Consider the following 18,216-nt stretch of genomic DNA (forward strand, 5'->3'; position numbering starts at 1 on the left):
TTCTTTCTAAATTCTAGTCTCACTCGTTGGTTGACTATTAAATTTCCAAATATTTCCCTTATTAATACTTTTGCCTTTGGCGTTGACTCTACTGTTTTACTTACCACCCTCTCAAATCACCCCATTAGTCAGTTTAAAATTCTCCCTGCTTCTCTAGTCATGGGCTTAACATAAACACCAGCCCCAGCATGGTTCAGCTGGAGACTATCCCATCGATACAGATCCTACTTTTACAATTATTGATCCAATGCCCAATGAACTGGGATTGATTTCTTCCATACCAGCCTTTGAGTCAGGTGTTCCTACCTCTAATCTGTTTTGCTTATTTGCATGTGGCTCAGGTAAGACCATAAGATGTAGGAGCAAAAGGAAGCCATTCAGCCCATTGAATAATGCAGAGATCGTGTCTTTTGAAATTCTGTTTCTGCTTTGCTTCTTACATTCCCCTCTTAAGTGGTTTCCTGTACCATGATGCCAAAGTTCATTTGTTCATCCTTCCTATAGCCCTCAATTTCATCTATACAATCTCAAAGAACCTCCAAACTCTTGGATATTTGCAAAGACTAAGACTCCTGTATTCTTGCTGTCTGGGTACCTTTACCTTACCCACTTATTGCCATGATGAAGGTTCTAGGCCCGAAACGTCAGCTTTTGTGCTCCTGAGATGCTGCTTGGCCTGCTGTGTTCATCCAGCCTCACATTTTATTAGCCATGCTGTAGGGTTCTGGTTTGCACTCAGTAATTTGCTGAATTTTGTGAGTCTAAATTTACATCAGTCTGAGCCATTAAAACAACAGTTGAACTATATGCTTTTTGACCTGGGCAATATGGCTATTATTCCATATAGGAAGTGTTTTACTATTAACCACAATCACAAAGAATATAATTTAATTCCCCACTTGCTTAATTAAGTCAAAATCATTGAAAAATAACTCAACTAACTCAATCCTATATCTGCAAATTTACAGTCAGTGGTAGTCAATGGAGAGCAGTTGGAAACAGCGATCTAAATCATTTTTTTAATACAACAGATGCCAACTATAGGTTATGCTGCCAAAATGGAGCAATCAAAAACTCAGTGTAGATTGGGAATCTGTGTGTGCTATTGAGATGCACTAGCTCTAGTTATGGATCTTTTGGCTGAGTTAACTAAAGGTCAAAGAAAACCAAAGCAGTTCTTTTCAACTGTGGCTGATTTTCAGCACTTGGGGGTATTATGGTATCTGGTAGAAGTTTTGTTAGCCTGGAGAAACTAAATAAAAGGAAATTGACAGTTGCATGTACAAACAATTGTCCTCCTTCTGACAGAAGGTTTGGAGGTGTACTTTTATGTTTACACATCTTTAGATTTTTATATCCATGCATCCTTTGAGTACTGTTCAATATTTGCAACAATGCAAGTGTTAAGAGATAACAAGTTGTAGAGCTGGATGAACGCAGCAGGTCTTAATTTGGTACCCAGATGGAATTTATTCAGAAACTGCTTTTTTCTTATTTTTTTCTATCACTGTTGTACTTTATTAGATGTTTGTTAGATATTTTTAATTGGAGAAATATAATTTCCTTTCCTCATTCAAACTTATATTACATAAACTAGTACATGGGAATAGGAATTCTACTTTAAATATTACTGTACAAATTAATCCAATCTTTATTTCAGTTATATGTATTAAATATATACTAATCTTAACATGGTATTTACTATTATAAGGTACAAAACAACAGTCGTTTTGTGGAATTAATTCCTATTCTTATGTGGCGCCAACCAAATATTGGAAGCTACCACATAATTGAAACAATATTCACCTTGTGCCATCATAATATTTAGTCACTAGCACACAGAAATTAGGTACCAATTAATGGTGATTTTATTACTGTCTAATGCCTTCACATAGATTTGTGGGAACAGATGCAAATTGCTTAAGTTGGAAGTTATTGCAAACCTTACGTTTAAAAGACTAGCATCCTCACAGAGCAGGAGCAAAGTATTGCAGTCATCTACATGGGATTTTGAATGTATCTAGATTAGTTTCAGTCAGCTGAACTACCATCTTGAGCTCTTGAAAACCATGCTAAGGTAAACCTTGAATCATAAGACACTTAATATCTAGCTTGCAGCAACAATTTACATTCTCATAATGCACCTAATGATTGCTTTATGATAGCCACAAGGATAATAATGAATGAGTGCTGGAAGTGTTAATGGAGAGGAATGGGCTAAACAAATAGCCAAAGAGCATCAACAAGGCAAGATAGCTTAAGGAGGAAATTCTAAACAGGAATGACATTGTAAAAGCTGCCGCTGATGGTGCAGAGAGAAAAATAAGAGGCCAGTGGACTGATATTTGTGACTAAGACATTAAATTATTATCTTGCATCTGTTTTTACCACAGAAGAAAATGTTTCCCAGGACATGGCGAAATTGGGATTAGTTAAGGGTGTAAAATTGATAAGGAGTAGGTGTTGGATAGACCCTCTGTACATAAAGTTGATCAGGCACAGGGACTTAAACCAATACTGGATGCTGTTCAGCCTGTAATAGCGAGGGTTGTGAGAACGGAAATTGGAATTGACAGCACTGGACATGATTTTCCGAACTTTCTTAGAATCACAAATTCATTATGGGCAAATCATATTTAACTACATTGCTTAAGTATTTTGATGAATTGAAGAAACTCTGGTGGTGGGGGGTGCAGAGTTGGGATGGCGATGTAACTGTTGAAACCAGACATTTGTTGGTCTTGGGCTGAACCAAAAGCAATGTTAGCTGATTGGTAATTTGACATTGGACTAGGATGTAGTTAATATATAAGTAATACTGGAGTCAAAGATGTCTGTGGCCAATGAATTTACTTGGAATATTGTGTCCAGTTCTGGTCACCCTATTATAGGAAAGATGTGGAGGCTTTGGAGAGGGTGCAAAGGAGGTTTACCAGGATGCTGCCTGGACTGGAGGGCCTGTTTTACGAGGACAGGTTGACTGAGCTCGGACTTTTCTCTCTGGAGAGAAGGAGGAAGAGAGGTGACCTGATCGAGGTGTACAAGGTAATGAGAGGCATGGATAGAGTCAATAGCCAGGGACTTTTCCCTAGGGCAGGATTGACTCCTACGAGGGGTCATAGTTTTAAGGTGTTAGGAGGATGGTATAGAGGAGACGTCAGAGGGAGGTTCTTCACCCAGAGAGTTGTGAGCGCATGGAATAGTTTACCAGTGGTAGTCGTGGAAGCAGAGTCATTAGTGACATTTAAGCGACTGCTGGACATGCGCATGGACAGCAGTGAATTGAGGGGAATGTAGGTTAGGTTATTTTATGTTTGGATTAGGATTATTCCATGGCACAACATCATGGGCCGAAGGGCCTGTACTGTGCTGTACTTTTCTATGTTCTATGAATGTCAATAGCCAAAGCCACCAAGGAGTAGCATGTAAATGATGAGTTGAAAGGAATAAAATCTTGTGTGTCTTTGGATGACCATCTGAATGTAGTAAGGAGGAATCATTTGAGGACTTGCATTGGGTTGCAATGGAATAGCTGCAAATACAACCAGCAGAATGTAACATGAGGGTGACAGGCCATGGAAAAGTATTTGTAGAGAACAAAAATCAATGATGAATTGGGCCAAATATATTAGAGAGCATACAAATGGACAATGTGTCATGTTCATAGATATGGAGGGCGTCATTGGTATCTGTTGGCAAGGTAGTCCAAATACTGTTGGCAAGTCAAAAACTTGGTTTATAGGCAGAGAAAAATATCACTTGAAGAAGTGACATCAATTCAGTCAACAGTGTTGCTTTTATGTCTTTGAAAGTGAAGATGGAAGTAGGCCAGAGTTCAAATTAGGTTGACAAAAAGAACTAAGAACTGTTACATCTGGATGGGGTTTCATTTTGTGATTAAGTCTGATTCAATTAGAAAGGATTAAATTTCAGAAAATTTAAACAAGTCACTTTGTAGAAGAGAATGAAAAGCCAGGTAAAATTGTTACATAATTTTAGACTTCACAGGTTTAAGAAAATGGGAAGCTCACAGACACATTCTAAAGCATTCCATTCCCTTCGATAAAAGAATGGTTTTCATTTCATGGGTCTGCAAGAAGCCTGGATGAGGAGAAAGTGTAGTTATTGTCAACTCCTGCACGAAACATAAGATTTAATAAGATTTAATTCAAATGGTAATTTCGCATTAATGCTCAACACGCGCATTTGAGAGACAGGGATGATATCAGATTTCTTTTTGCTCTCCCATACATGGGGATGCCAGTCTCATCCAACTTGCTTCCCGTTAGCCAGAGGAAAAAGAGTTTCATGTTGTCACATTTATACAGGGCTGGCAAGAGTAAAGGATGATTCAGAAAAGCTGCCAGTTTGTGAGTATCAAGATTGATCTGCCCCTCACTGTTATTTTACAGTTATGAGAAATTACTAGGAATTAAATGTATTTCATGTGACAATTAAGTTCCGCTTATTCATGTACCTTAAAAGTAAAAGCATTTTGAATTTAAATGACCTCATTTTGTTTGCCTGTGTTTTCAGTTCCAGTTCTACGTTAATGAGGGATAGAATGAATGTGGCAAATGTGGGACGACAATATCCAAAGTGCACAGGGAGAGACTTACTCTTAAGATTCCGAGCTGTGTTGTTCAACTACTGCTTTGAGCATCAAACTTTCTGGATTGTACATCTAAGTCTGCTTACGGATGTGCTGGACAATGCTATCGATCACAGATATAAAGAAAATGCTCATGAACTCAGGATTGTAAAATAATTCACAGCCAGAGGTACGATTGCAATTTTGGAAAGTACAACTATGTTGTGAACATTGTAATCCCACAACCAGTAAAGAGATAAATACCAAAGATATAAAGAGGAGGTCAGATGTTAGACAATACTAGGTTACAGTCCAACAAGATTATTTGAAATTGCAAGCTTTTGGAGAGTTGTCCCTTCCTCTGTGTGGAACTTGCACTTTTCTGCCATGTCTGCGTGGGCTTCGTCCAGGTGCTCCGATTTCCTCCCAGAGTCCATAGATGTGGATTGGCCATAGGAAATGCAGGGTTACAGGGATGGGTGGGTCTGGGTTGGATGCTTTTTGGAGGGTCAGTGTAGACTCAAATAAGCTGAATGGCCTGCTTCCACAGTAGGTATTCTGTGATTCTATTCTATGATAGTTATCTAAGTTGGCCCAAGGGTGGAATCGAGCCCTGGTCGCTGGTGCCGTGAGGCAGCAGTGCTAACCCTGAGCCATGATGCTGCACTGTGCTGAATTAATATTCAGGTTTTGACCTTACTAAACGTGACAAACAAGTAACAAATTGAGAAAAATTGGCAGGGAAATGAGACCGGGCACTTAGTGAATCCAGCTTGCTGCTAGATTTGAAGAATTTCCATGTGGCCCTTGACCAAACTACATCTCAGAGCCTGATATATGGGCACCAGCTGCACTCATCCCTGGACATTAACATCTGGCAATTGCTAAGCCCTCGTGACACCATTGTACCTCTCCAATACAATGGCAGTGTACCCTGGAGGTACAGGCCTGCATTGCACTTTACACTGATAACTAATAAATGTGGAGCTGGGAAAGCACAGCAGGGTAGGCAGCATCTGAGAAGCAGGAAAGTCAATGTTTTGGGCCGAAACCCTTCTTCAGGACGGGGGTGGGGTTGGTGGTGGGACCTCATTAATAATTGGTGTGATAGGGCTGGGGTAAGGGTAGGTGAGATGAAGACAAGTAGATGCAGGTTGGGGGTTATCGTGGTTAGTCAGTGGCAAGGGTGGGACAGATAGGTGAGTCGGAAGATGGAGGTGGGGGGAGGAGAGATTTTAAAGCTGCTGAAGTCAATTTTCGGGCCATTGGGCTGTAAGCCCAATGAGGTGCTTGTTCCTCCAGTTTGCCTTTGGCCTCTCTCTGACAGTGGAGGAGGCCAAGGGTGGATGTGTCACCAGGGGAGTGAGAGGCGGAGTTAACGTGGGTGGCAAACAGAAGGTCAAGCTGGTTGGTGCGTGCAGAGCAGAGATACTCCGCAAACCGGCCCCCGAGTCTGTGTTTAGCCTCCCTGATATACAGGAGACCACATCGGGAGCAATGGATACAGTAGATGAGGTTAGATGAAGTGCAGATGAATCACTGCTGGATTTGGAAGGATTGTTTGGGGCCTTGGACAGAGGTGAGAGGGAAAGTGTAGGGACAGGTGTAGCACCTCCGGCGTTTGCAGGGTAAGGTGCCAGGTGTGATGGAGGGGTTGGTGGGGAGTGTGGAACTGACAAGGGACTTGTGGAATGAACAGTCTCTTTGTGGAAAACGGACAGGGATGGGGAGGGAAATATATTTTTGGTGGTGGGGTCTGATTGTAGATGGCGAAATGTCAAAGGATGATGCTTTGTATTTGGAGGTTAATGGGAAGGTGTGTGAGGACCAAAGGCACTCTATCCTTATTGTTGTTGGGGGATAGGGTTTGAGGAAAGAAGCACAGAAAATAGGGGAATGTGTTTGTGTGCATTCTTAATAGCAGCAGAGGGGAAACTAGGGTTTCTGAAGTAGGAGGATGTCTGGGAAGTCCTAGCGTAGAATGTCCCGTCCTGGGAGCAGATGTGGCTGAAGCAGAGGAATTGTGAGTATGGGAAAGCATTTTCATAAGTGGGTGGGTGAGAGGAGGTGTAGTTGAGGTAGTTGTGAGAGTCAATTGTTTGGATGTTAGTGGTGGGTCGGTTACCGGCGGTGGAGATGGAGGGGTCCAGGAAGAGGAGGGAGGTGTCAGCAATGGTCCAGGTGAATTTGTGGGCAGAGTAGCAGGTGTTGGCGGAGAAAGCAGTTGGTACTGGTGTAGTTGTTGAAAAGGGATTGTTCCATGAATCCTACAAAGAGGCAGGCAAAGTTTAGGCCCATGTGGGTGACCACAGCTACCCCTTTAATTCTTCCCAATTCCTAAAATCCAAAGGAAATATTGTTGAGGGTGAAGACTGTATCCCGATGTGGTCTCCTTTATACTGGGGAGACCAAACACAGACTCGGTGACCTGTTTGCAGAGTATCTGCTCACTGCACAAACCAACTAATCCAAACTTACAGCTGCATTCCACTTTAACTTCCCCTGATACTCCTCTGGTGACAAGTCCATCCTTGGCCTCCTCCACTGTCAGAGTGAGGCCAAACTTAAATTGAAGGAACACAGCCTCATATTTTGCCTTGGGAGCTTACAGCCCAATGACCTGAATGCTGACTTCACCAACTTTAAAATCTCTCCACCCCCAACCTGTCCATCTTCCTGCTGGCCTATCCATTCTACCTTCCTACTGACCTATCCAATCTACATACTCACTGACCAATAACCCCCTACCTGCGTCCACCTATCTCCATCTCACCTACCCAACCACAGCCCCAACCCCCTCACTCTATTTATTTCTGGGCTTCCCCCACTTAACCCCCCACCACCACAGTCCTGATGAAGAGTTTTGGCCTGAAATGTTGACTTTCATGCTCCTCAGATGCTGTCTGACCTGCTTTGCTTTTCCAGCTCCACATTTATTGACTCTAGCATTGGCAGCCCTTCCTGTTTCTAAGGCACTGATAACTAACATTGATTAAACTGCTGCTGGGATACTTTGAATGCAGAGACAGGCATCAGGCTTATGGTTTGGACTAGTCTGCAGAGCAGGGCTATTCGATTGCTCTCTTTGTACTTGCTCACTTAGTGCCCACATACATACTTGTTTCACCTATGTGTTGTCATGCCAGTTAGCACAGTCACATGACCAGGCAGTGAGCAACATCAACCTGCACCATATGCCAGCAGTTTACATCATAAACACACTACATGTACAGCACGCAAGTGGACATATCTCATAAAAACATAGAAACATAGAAGATAGGAACAGGAGGAGGCTATTTGGCCATTCAAGCCTGGTCCACCATTCTTCACAATCATGGCTGACTGTCCAACTCATAGCCTCATCCTGCTTTCTCCCCATAACCTTTGATCCCATTCGCCCCAAGTGCTATATTTAGTCACCTGTTGAATACATTCAATGTTTTGGCATCAACTACTTCCTGTGGTAATGATTTCCACAGGCTCACCACTTTTTGGGTAAAGAAATGTCTCCTCATCTCTGTCCTAAATCATCTACCCTGAATCCTCATGGTGTGACCCCTAGTTCTTGACACACCCACCGTTGGGAACATTCTCCTTGCATATACCCTGTCCAGTCCTGTTAGAATTTTATAAGTCTCTATGAGATCCTCATTTGTCTGAACTCTAGCCAAAGCAATCCCAACCTAGTCAATCTTCCTCATATGTCAGACCTGCCATCCCCGGAATCAGCCTGGTAAACCTTCGCTGCATTCCATCAAGAGCAAGAGCATCTTTCCTCGGAAAAGGAGACCAAAAACTGCACACAATATTCCAAGTGTGGCCTCACCAAGGTCTTGTACAACTGTAACAACACATCCCCGCACCTGTACTCGAAACCTCTCACAATGAACATAAGAACATAAGAACTGTGAGCAGGAGTAGGCCATTTTGTCCCTTGAGCCTGTCCCACCATTTAATGAGATCATGGCTGATCTTTGAGACTCAGCTCTACTTACCTGCCCACTCACCATAACCCTTAATTCCTTTACTGCTCAAAAACTTATCTAGCCTTGCCTTAAAAACATTCAGCGAAGTATCTTCAACCACTTCACTGGGCGGGGAATTCCACAGATTCACAACCCTCTGGCTGAAGAAGTTCCTCCTGACCCCAGTCCTACATCTGCTTCCCTTTATTTTGAGGCGATGCCCCCTAGTCCTAGTTTCACCTGCTAGCAGAAACAATCTCCCTGTCTCCACCTTATCTATTCCCTTCATATTCTTATATGTTTCTATAAGATCTCGCCTCATTCTTCTGAATTCCAAAGAGTATATGCCCAGTCTACTCAGTCTATCCTCATAATCCAACCCTCTTAACTCTGGAATCAACCGAGTGAATTTCCTCTTGCACCCCTTTCAGTGCTAGTTTGTCTCTTCACAAGTAAGAATTGCATAGGAGGCTATAGTATTTTCTGGAGGTGGGCAAGATACAGTAAAGTGTGGAAAGATTCATGCAGGTGCAGGGGTTTTGTTCGTGGTCAGGACAATGCTGGCTTTAAGTGAGGAGGGGTAGAGCAGTGTGTGACCATACCTGCTTATGTGAGGGCCTGGGCTTGGGGATAGGTGGGCAGGTGCTGGCTCATGCAGACAGGATGGGTGGAGACCTGGAACAGTGTAAAGTCTATGGGGTTTGCAGTAAGGCCCACCAGGAAGAGGATGTGCAGGTTTTGGGGCTCAATGACACGATGAGGTAGATGCTGGAGTGGGTGAGGTATGTGACTTGATCTGTGAGAGAGGTGGCTGCAGCACCCACTGATGTTGGGGCTTTCAAAGGGAAAGAACACAGATCTATGCGCTGCACAGGACACAGGCCTATGGGCCCTTGCGTCATGACCTTCCTGCCTGACACATTGCCCTCTTGTTTGTTTTGCAGATTCCTGCTCCAGGCATCATTGACCAACTAATTCGCACCAATTGTTTGGGGCACTGAGGCCAGGGGAAGAATCGGAATGTTGTAAGATGAGGGCTGAAGTTATCAGCAGCATCCTTTGCTTTTTACATCTTGCTTCTAGAGAGAGTAGCAGGGCCCTCAGCACAGACCTACATCCAGAAAACAGTTTCTCTTCTATTCACACATGGTATGTGGGCATCGCTGGCTGGGTTGGCATTTTATTTCCTACACCTTCAGAAGATGGTGGTTACCTGCTGCAGTCCTTGGGCTGTAGGGTGATCTACAATGCTTTTTAAGAAGGGAATTCCAGGAATTTGACCCAGTGATAATGAAAGCATGGTGATATATTTCCAAGTCAGGATAGTGAGTGGCTTGGAGAGGAGATTCCAGACGGTGGTTCCCACATAACTACTTCCCTTGTCCTTCTAGAGGGAAGTGGTTATGTGTTTGGAAGGTGCTGCCTGAGGATCTCCTGCAGTGAATTTCTGCGATGCATCTTGTAGATAGTACACACTGCTGCTACTGAGCGTCGGTGGTGGAGGTAGTAGATGCTTGTAGATGCAGTGCCAATCAAACGGGCTGCTTTGTCCTGGATAGTGTCAAGCTTCTTGAATGTTGTTGAAACTGCACCCATGCAGTCAAGTGGGGAGTGTTCCATCACACTCCTGACTTGTGCTTTGTAGAATGAGGACAGGTATTGGGCAGTCAGGAGGTGAGTTATTACTACAGTATTCCTAACCTCTGAGCTGCTCTTGTGGCCACTGTCTTTATATGGTGAGTCCAGTTCAGTTTCTAGTCAATGATAGCTCCAAGGATGTTGATAGTGACAGATTCAGCGATGGTAACACCATTGGATGTCAAAGGGTGGTGGTTAGATTGTCTTTCATTAATGATGGCCATTGCCTGGTATCTGTGTGGTGCGAATTTTACTTTCCACTTGCTGACCCAGGCCTGGATATTGTCATGTCTTAATGCAGTTGATCATGAGCTGCTTCAGTATCTGAAGAGTCACAAACAGTGCTGGACACTGTGCAACCATTGAGCATCCCCCTGACTTTATGATGGAGGCAAGGGCATTGATGAAACAGCTGAAGGTGTTTGGGCTCTGGACCCTAGGTGCTCCTGTAGAGATGTTTTGAAGCTGAGATTAGTGACCTCCAACAAATACAACCATCTTCCTATGTGCCAAGTTTGATTCCAACCAGTGAGAGTTTGTCCCCAATTGATTCCAGTTTTGCTAGAGCACCTTGATACCAAATTGTTCAAATGCCATCTTGATATCAAAGGGCTGTCACTCTCACCTTGCCTCTGGGATTCAGCTCTTTTATCCATTTTTGACCCAAGGCTGTATTGAGGTCAGGAGCTGAGTGGCCCTGGATGAACCCAAAATGGGCGTCACTGAGGCAGGTTATTGCTGAGCAGGTGCTGTTTGATAGCACTGCTGATGACATCATGCATCACAGATCGGAACAAATCTATGCTCTCTGTGTGTTCATGTCCATGTGGTCTTTAGACAGCCTAAATTTATTGTGTATTTGTATGGTTTATTCTTCTATTAGCTTCTAACTCTGCCACACTGTGGTACCCAATCTCAGCGATGTTCAGCTGCATAACATAATTGCAAGGTTACTCTGGGGTTCTGAAACCTTTAAACAACAGAATTTGAATTTTGCATTTTGTGCGTTAAGTAGAGGAAGACATGGTTAGCCATTTTGTGGCTTTGGGGTTGTGGTGTTAAATACTCTGGAGGTCTCTTTCGTTTACAGGCATTTATAATGAAATTTTACAGTCTTAACTTGAAGGTCTGAGGGTAGAACTGAGGGTGTTAACAGTTCACTGCATTAAGAAAAACGTCACTGTTGCTTTACAACTTGAGTCCAGTGAAGCAGAGAAAGGCAGGACAATTCAGAAAGTCAGTTAGCCTGTGAGTAGCTGAGTATGCCACAGTACAAGCAAGGCAGTTAAGTTCAAGGAATTCATATAGGTTTGCTCTGAAGTTCAAAGTTACAGTTAATTTGGTTTGCAGTCTCTTTCTGTTAACATGGGGAAAGGTGTCAGATGAAAGGAAACTGTATCAAGTGACTGCACATGATGTCTGTAATGAAATATTTCCAACTTTTATTTGCCTAATGTAATATTGCTCATATTTTGTTTTGTTTAATAAGCACATTATTTTTTCTGTTAAAAGTAATTAAGTAGGCTTTTGAGAATGTGTTCAGTTAATTGCTCTCCATGGTTAAAGATAAACTAAGATCTAATGAGCTAGGTATCACTCCTAACCCTAACCCCCAGGCCTCCCTCGACCTCTTCATCTCCAACTTCCGTCGAGACATTAACCGCCTCAACCTCTCCACCCCTCTCACCCACTCCAACCTCTCCCCTTCAGAACAGGCAGCCATCCACTCCCTCCGCTCCAATCCCAACCTCACCATCAAACCCGCAGGCAAGGGAGGTGCAGTTGTAGTATGGCGCACTGACCTTTACATTGCTGAGGCCAGACGCCAACTCTCCGACACCACCTCCTACCTCCCCCTTGATCATGACCCCACCCCCGAGCACCAAACCATCATCTCCCAAACCATCCATGAGCTCATCAATTCAGGTGACCTCCCACCCACAGCCTCCAACCTCATTGTTCCCCAACCCCACACCGCCCGCTTCTATCTCCTTCCCAAAAATCCACAAACCTGCCTGCCCTGGTTGGCCTATTGTCTCAGCCTGTTCCTGCCCCACCAAACTCATCTCCACCTATCTGGACTCCAGTTTCTCCCCCTTGGTCCTGGAACTCCCTACCTATGTCCGTGACACTACCCACGCCCTCCACCTCCTCCAGAACTTCTAATTCCCCGGTCCCCAACACCTCATTTTCACCATGGACGTCCAGTCCTTATACACCTGCATTCCCCATGTAGATGGCTTTAAGACCCTCTGCTTCTTCCTGTCCTGCAGACCCGACCATTCCCCCTCCACCGACTCCATCCGCTTAGCCGAACTCGTCCTCACCCTCAACAACTTTTCTTTCAATTCCTCCCACTCCCTACAGACAAAGGGGGTGGCCATGGGTACCCGCATGGGCCCAAGTCATGCCTGTTTCTTTGTGGGTTATGTGGAACAGTCCCTCTTCCGCACCTACACAGGCCCTAAGCCCCACCTCTTCCTCCGGTACATTGATGACTATATCGGCGCCGCCTCATGCTCCCAAGAGGAACTCGAATAGTTCATCCATTTCACCAAAACCTTCCACCCCAACCTCAAGTTCACCTGGACCATCTCCAACACATCCCTTACCTTCCTGGACCTTTCTGTCTCCATCTCAGGCAACCCCCTACAAACCGAGGTCTATTTCAAGTCCACCAACTCCCACAGCTACCCAGAATACACCTCCTCCCGCCCACCCTCCTGCAAAAATTCCAGCCCCTATTCCCAATTCCTTCGCCTCCACCGCATCTGCTCCCAGGATGAGGCATTTCACTCCCGCACATCCCAGATGTCCTCGTTCTTCAAGGGCCGCAACCTCCCCCCCGCAGTGATCGAGAACGCCCTCGACCGTGTCTCCTGCATTTTCCGCAACACATCCCCCACACCCCGCACCCGCAACAACCGCCAAAAGAGAATCCCCCTCATCCTCACACACCACCCCACCAACCTCCGGATACAACGCATCATCCTCCGACACTTCCGCCATCAACAATCGGACTCCACCACCAACGACATTTTTCCCACCCCATCCTTGTCTGCCTTATGGAGAGACGACTCTCTCCGCGACTCCCTTGTCCGCTCAACACTCCCCTCCAACCCCACCACACCTGGCACCTTCCCCTGCAACCGCAGGAAGTGCTACACTTGCCCGACACCACCTCCCTCCCCTATCCCAGATCCCAAGATGACTTTCCACATCAAGCAGATGTTCACCTGCACATCCACCAACGTGGTATACTGTATCCACTGTACCCGGTGTGGCTTCCTCTACGTTGGGAAAACCAAGCGGAGTCTTGGGGTTCGCTTTGCAGAACACCTCCGCTCAGTTCACAATAAACAACTGCACCTCCCAGTCACAAACCATTTCAACTCCTCCTCCCATTCCTTAGATGGTATGTCGAACCTGGGCCTCCTGCAGTGCCATAATGATGCCACCCATAGGTTGCAGGAACAGCAGCTCATATACTGCTTGGGAACCTTGCAGCCCAATGCTATCAATGTGGATTTCACCAGCTTCAAAATCTCCCCTTCCCCCACTGCATCCCGAAACCAGTCCAGCTCGTCCCCACCTTCCTAACCTGTTCTTCCTCTCACTTATCCCCTCCTCCCACCACAAGCTGCAGCTTTATTTCCTACCTACTAACCTCATCCTGCCCCCTTGACCTGTCCATCTCTCACAGACTGACCTTTCCCCTCCCTACCTCCCCACCCATACTCTCCTCTGCACCTATCTTCTCCTCTATCCATCTTCAGTCCGCCTCCCCCTCTCTCCCTATTTATTCCAGAACCCTCTCCCCATCCCCCTTTTCTGATGAAGGGTCTAGGCCTGAAACGTCAGCTTTTGTGATCCTGAGATGCTGCTTGGCCTGCTGTGTTCATCCAGCTCCACACTTTGTTATCTTGGATTCTCCAGCATCTGCAGTTCCCATTATCTCTGATCATTCTGAGATCTGACTTGTCCAGTGTTAATGTCAGCTGGGATCATAACGTTAGTTGGTGTGATACAGAGTGCCTGGTTGATATGCCTGTCATGATCAAAGAGCTGGCGGTACTTACCAGTTGTGAGAACTGGATATAAGAAGTCCAGTAAATCTCAGAGTTTGAGGATGAGGTGAAGTTGTGAAAATTTAATATTAGATGTGATTGACAGAGAATGTTGATTGGTAAGTGAGGTGGCTACGCTGCCTTTCAACAGTATGTGAGGCTGAAGTTGCACTGAAAAGGGTACCCATCAAAGATGACTTTACTGATCTTGATTATTGATCTGAGACAATTGAACTTTTTGATACATTGTTCCCAGGTACTCAGGGCTATACTCCTGCCATTGACCACCACAATTGCTCCTACTGCTTTTTGCAAATTTGTTTGGGAGATCTCCTTGTCCCCTATTGATGGGTGACATCTGTCCTGTTGTCTTTCTCCTCAACCGAGACCTTCACTACAGCATTTGAAAGTCTTGGAATGAGCATGATTCGCCAACTTTAGGTACATTTAAGTCATCATTGGATAAGCATATGGATGTACATGGAATGGTGTAGGTTAGATGGGCTTGAGATCGGTATGACAGGTCGGCACAACATCGAGGGCCGAGGGGCCTGTACTGTGCTGTAATGTTCTATGTTCTATGATGGGATGGGGAGGGTGAGGCTGTTTGCTGCAATGCCGTGCCATTTGTGGATTTTGTTTCCAGGTCAAGCTGTTTTTTACAATGACTTCCAGGACTGTTTCAGCCAAAACACCCTTTTAAAAAAGCACAGTTGGTTTTCAATAGCGAAGATGAGCTCGATTTCATGTTAGTCCCTTGAATTTGCTCCGCTTGCTCACCCAGCAATCACTAGGTAATCATTTAAATATGTTCTGATTGCTTATTTGTATGTTGTCTACATTGGAAGCAACAATTGTAGCTTCACCCTCACATCTATTTTTGGCCCACGCCCAATTTTGTGGGTTGAATAATTTTCACTGCCTCATAAAGGATTTCCAAACTCTTGTGGAAAAAGGCCATACTTTCACAAAATGTCATTGAATCATGTACACCTGAAAGGGATTTAATTGAAAGTCACATATGAGATGCAACAGCTCAGTGCTGTTGAAAGCAGCAGTCAGGACTGGGGCTTGAACCTATGGCTTTCGTTTAAGGAAAATGTGTGAATGTTCTATGCATAGCGCACATATTCCAGACCTGTAATTAATGTGGTTGCTCCTGCATCCAGTAGTGAGGTAGGGGAGCTGCACATCACAGTGCATTGTGAACAAACCTGCCTGTATTTGCAAGTTGAGGTATTGGGTTCAGCCTCCTGTACACAAGATTTGGGCCAGTAAACCAGAATCTGGCATTTGTGGGTGGCGAGGTAGACGGAGGTACACATTGAGGCTGTGCAGGAGTTGCTGCTAAGTGCAGCATCTGTTGTCCAAGAACAGGGAACCTGTAAATTAAAAATAAAACCCTCCTTTTGATTTGTTTTCACTTTGCTGCTTAATTCTTTCTCCTAATTTATTTAATGGTTTTGGCCTTAGCATGTGCCTGGCTGCCCACCCAGTTTCGAGGAGTGCTGGGAGTCTCTCAGCAATGTGGACATGTTGTGGTTGTTAGCGGTCAGGCGATTCAACTTCAGGACATCTCTGCAGGAGTTTCTCAGGGTTGTGTCCTTGGCCCAATCATTTTTAGCTGTTTCATCAATGACCCTCCCTCCATCATAAGATCAGAAATAGGGATGTTCACACATGATATCACAATGTTCAGTATCATTCATGACTCCCCTGATAACTGAAGCAATCTATGTCCCCATATGGCAATACAGGGAAAATATCCTGACTTGAGCTGGTAAAATGCAAGTCATGTTTAGTATCAGGTAGTGACCATCTCCAACAAGAGAGATTCTAATTGTTTCTCCTTATTTAAAATTACAATACCATTGATTAATCCCCTGCTATCAACATCCTAGATGGTATCATTGACAAAAAGCTGAAATGGACCAGGCATATAAATACTGCGGCTATAAGAGCAGGCCAGGGGCTAAGAGTTCTGTGGCAAGTAACTCATCTGCTACCTTCCCAAAGCCTGTCCACCGATTACAAGGAACAAATCTGAAGTATGTTGGAATACTATCCACTTGCCTGGGTGAGTGCAGCCCCTACAACACTCAAGAAACTTGATATTGTGTAGGACAAAACAGCCTGCTTACACCACACCCACCATCGCCAACTTTCATTTCCTTTAGCACAATTGACAATGGCAGTCATTGTATGTGATCTATTGGGGGTTACACTGAAACAAATTCACCAACGCTCCTCTGACAGCACATTCCCAACTTGTGGCCTAGACCACCTTGAAAGACAAGGGCAGCAAATAAATGGAATACCATAAACAAAACAAACAACTATGGATGCTGGAAATCAGAAACAAATCAGCAATTGCTGAAAAAAGTCAGTAGGTGTGGCATCATCTGTGGAGAGAAATCAGAGTTAACGTTCTGTTCTAAGGAAGAATCATTGGACCCGAAATATTAACTCTGATTTCTCTCCACAGATGCAGCCAAACCTGTTGCGTTTTTCCCGCAATTTATGAAATGGAATATCATCACCCATAAGCTCCCTTCCAAGATTCATGCCATTCTGCCTTGGAACTATATCACCAATCCCTAACTGTCACTAGGATAAAATTCTGGAACTTTCTTCCTAACAGAATTATGTGGATGTCCCCAAATCCTAAGGATTGCAGAGGTTCAAGAGAGAAGCTCACCTCTAATTTCTCTAGGGCAATTAGGGCTTGGTTAGCTAGTAATGCCTAAATAGGGTGATGAATATTAATAAAAAATGCCCATTCTAATAGTTTCTGTTCTGTCTGATCTGGCCATTGTACTTGGAGAAGAAATGCTTTCCAGGTGTGGGCACAAGGGAATCAAATCCTTGATGTGGCTGTGACCGTGTTTCTGTGTTTGTGAATTAGCATTTCCAAAATGACACCTTTAGTTTTGTGTCCACGATAAGGCTTGATTGTAAGGCTTGAGAACACTCAAAATTAACAAAGTGTGAATTAAATGAAATATTTCTCATTTTATGTCAGACAGTTTATTTGGAAATTGTGCTAATGTGTCTGTGATAGTGCTTATTATGTCATTTTTCAACAGAACCTATGGCTAATGCATTATAAATCGCATGTACAAAGCAGCCCTTAGAAACCGATCATGATAGCAACCATAAATAAGAATTGTCATTTCAATACACAGTGAAAAATCTTAAGGCAGTAGTTTTTAATGAGCTGATTGCTGTGTTTCCTGGCCAATTATAGGCCATTACCCCCTTGGCACTGGTCGTTTATAAATCTCTTCATAATTTTGAAAACTTCTCCTTTAGTTTAGTTGAAATCTCCTCTTTTACAATTAGCTTAAGCACAACATTTCACCCTCTTGAGGGCCCAGTATTATAACTTGTAGGATGTAGTACTGTGTAGTGCAAACAACATTCCATATGGTCTATAATCAGTGCACTACAGTAATAATGGTAAATCTTTTGATTTGTACCATTGCCCTCTGATAGCGCAACCAGTAATCTTGTTTATTTGTATCCGACACATTTTCCGTGATTATAACCAAATCTCTCCTCTGATCAACATCAGAATTCTTTCTAACATACAATCTTCTTTTTATCTTCATGTTCCCATACATGAAGATTTTGTAGGCCAAATTCATACATTTCTTTTTCCTCTCATAAACAAGCTTTTGCTCACCTATTCTAATAATTTCTTTCTTTGGCTTGGTATTAATTTTTATCTGGATATTTTCAGTTAACATACCTAGGGATGTAATAATCACATTAAAAATGCTACATAAATGTAGGTAAGTTGATGTTACAGTGAGTAATGGTTTTTAACCATCTTTCCCTTTGCCTTAGAGATAATAGGAACTGCAGATGCTGGAGAATCCGAGATAACAAGGTGTGGAGCTGGATGAACACCTTTCTGTGTTGTTCTTACATTTATGCTGGTATACTGCAGAAA

The sequence above is a fragment of the Stegostoma tigrinum genome, chromosome 1 (assembly GCF_030684315.1).
Source record: "Stegostoma tigrinum isolate sSteTig4 chromosome 1, sSteTig4.hap1, whole genome shotgun sequence".
NCBI lineage: Eukaryota > Metazoa > Chordata > Chondrichthyes > Orectolobiformes > Stegostomatidae > Stegostoma > Stegostoma tigrinum.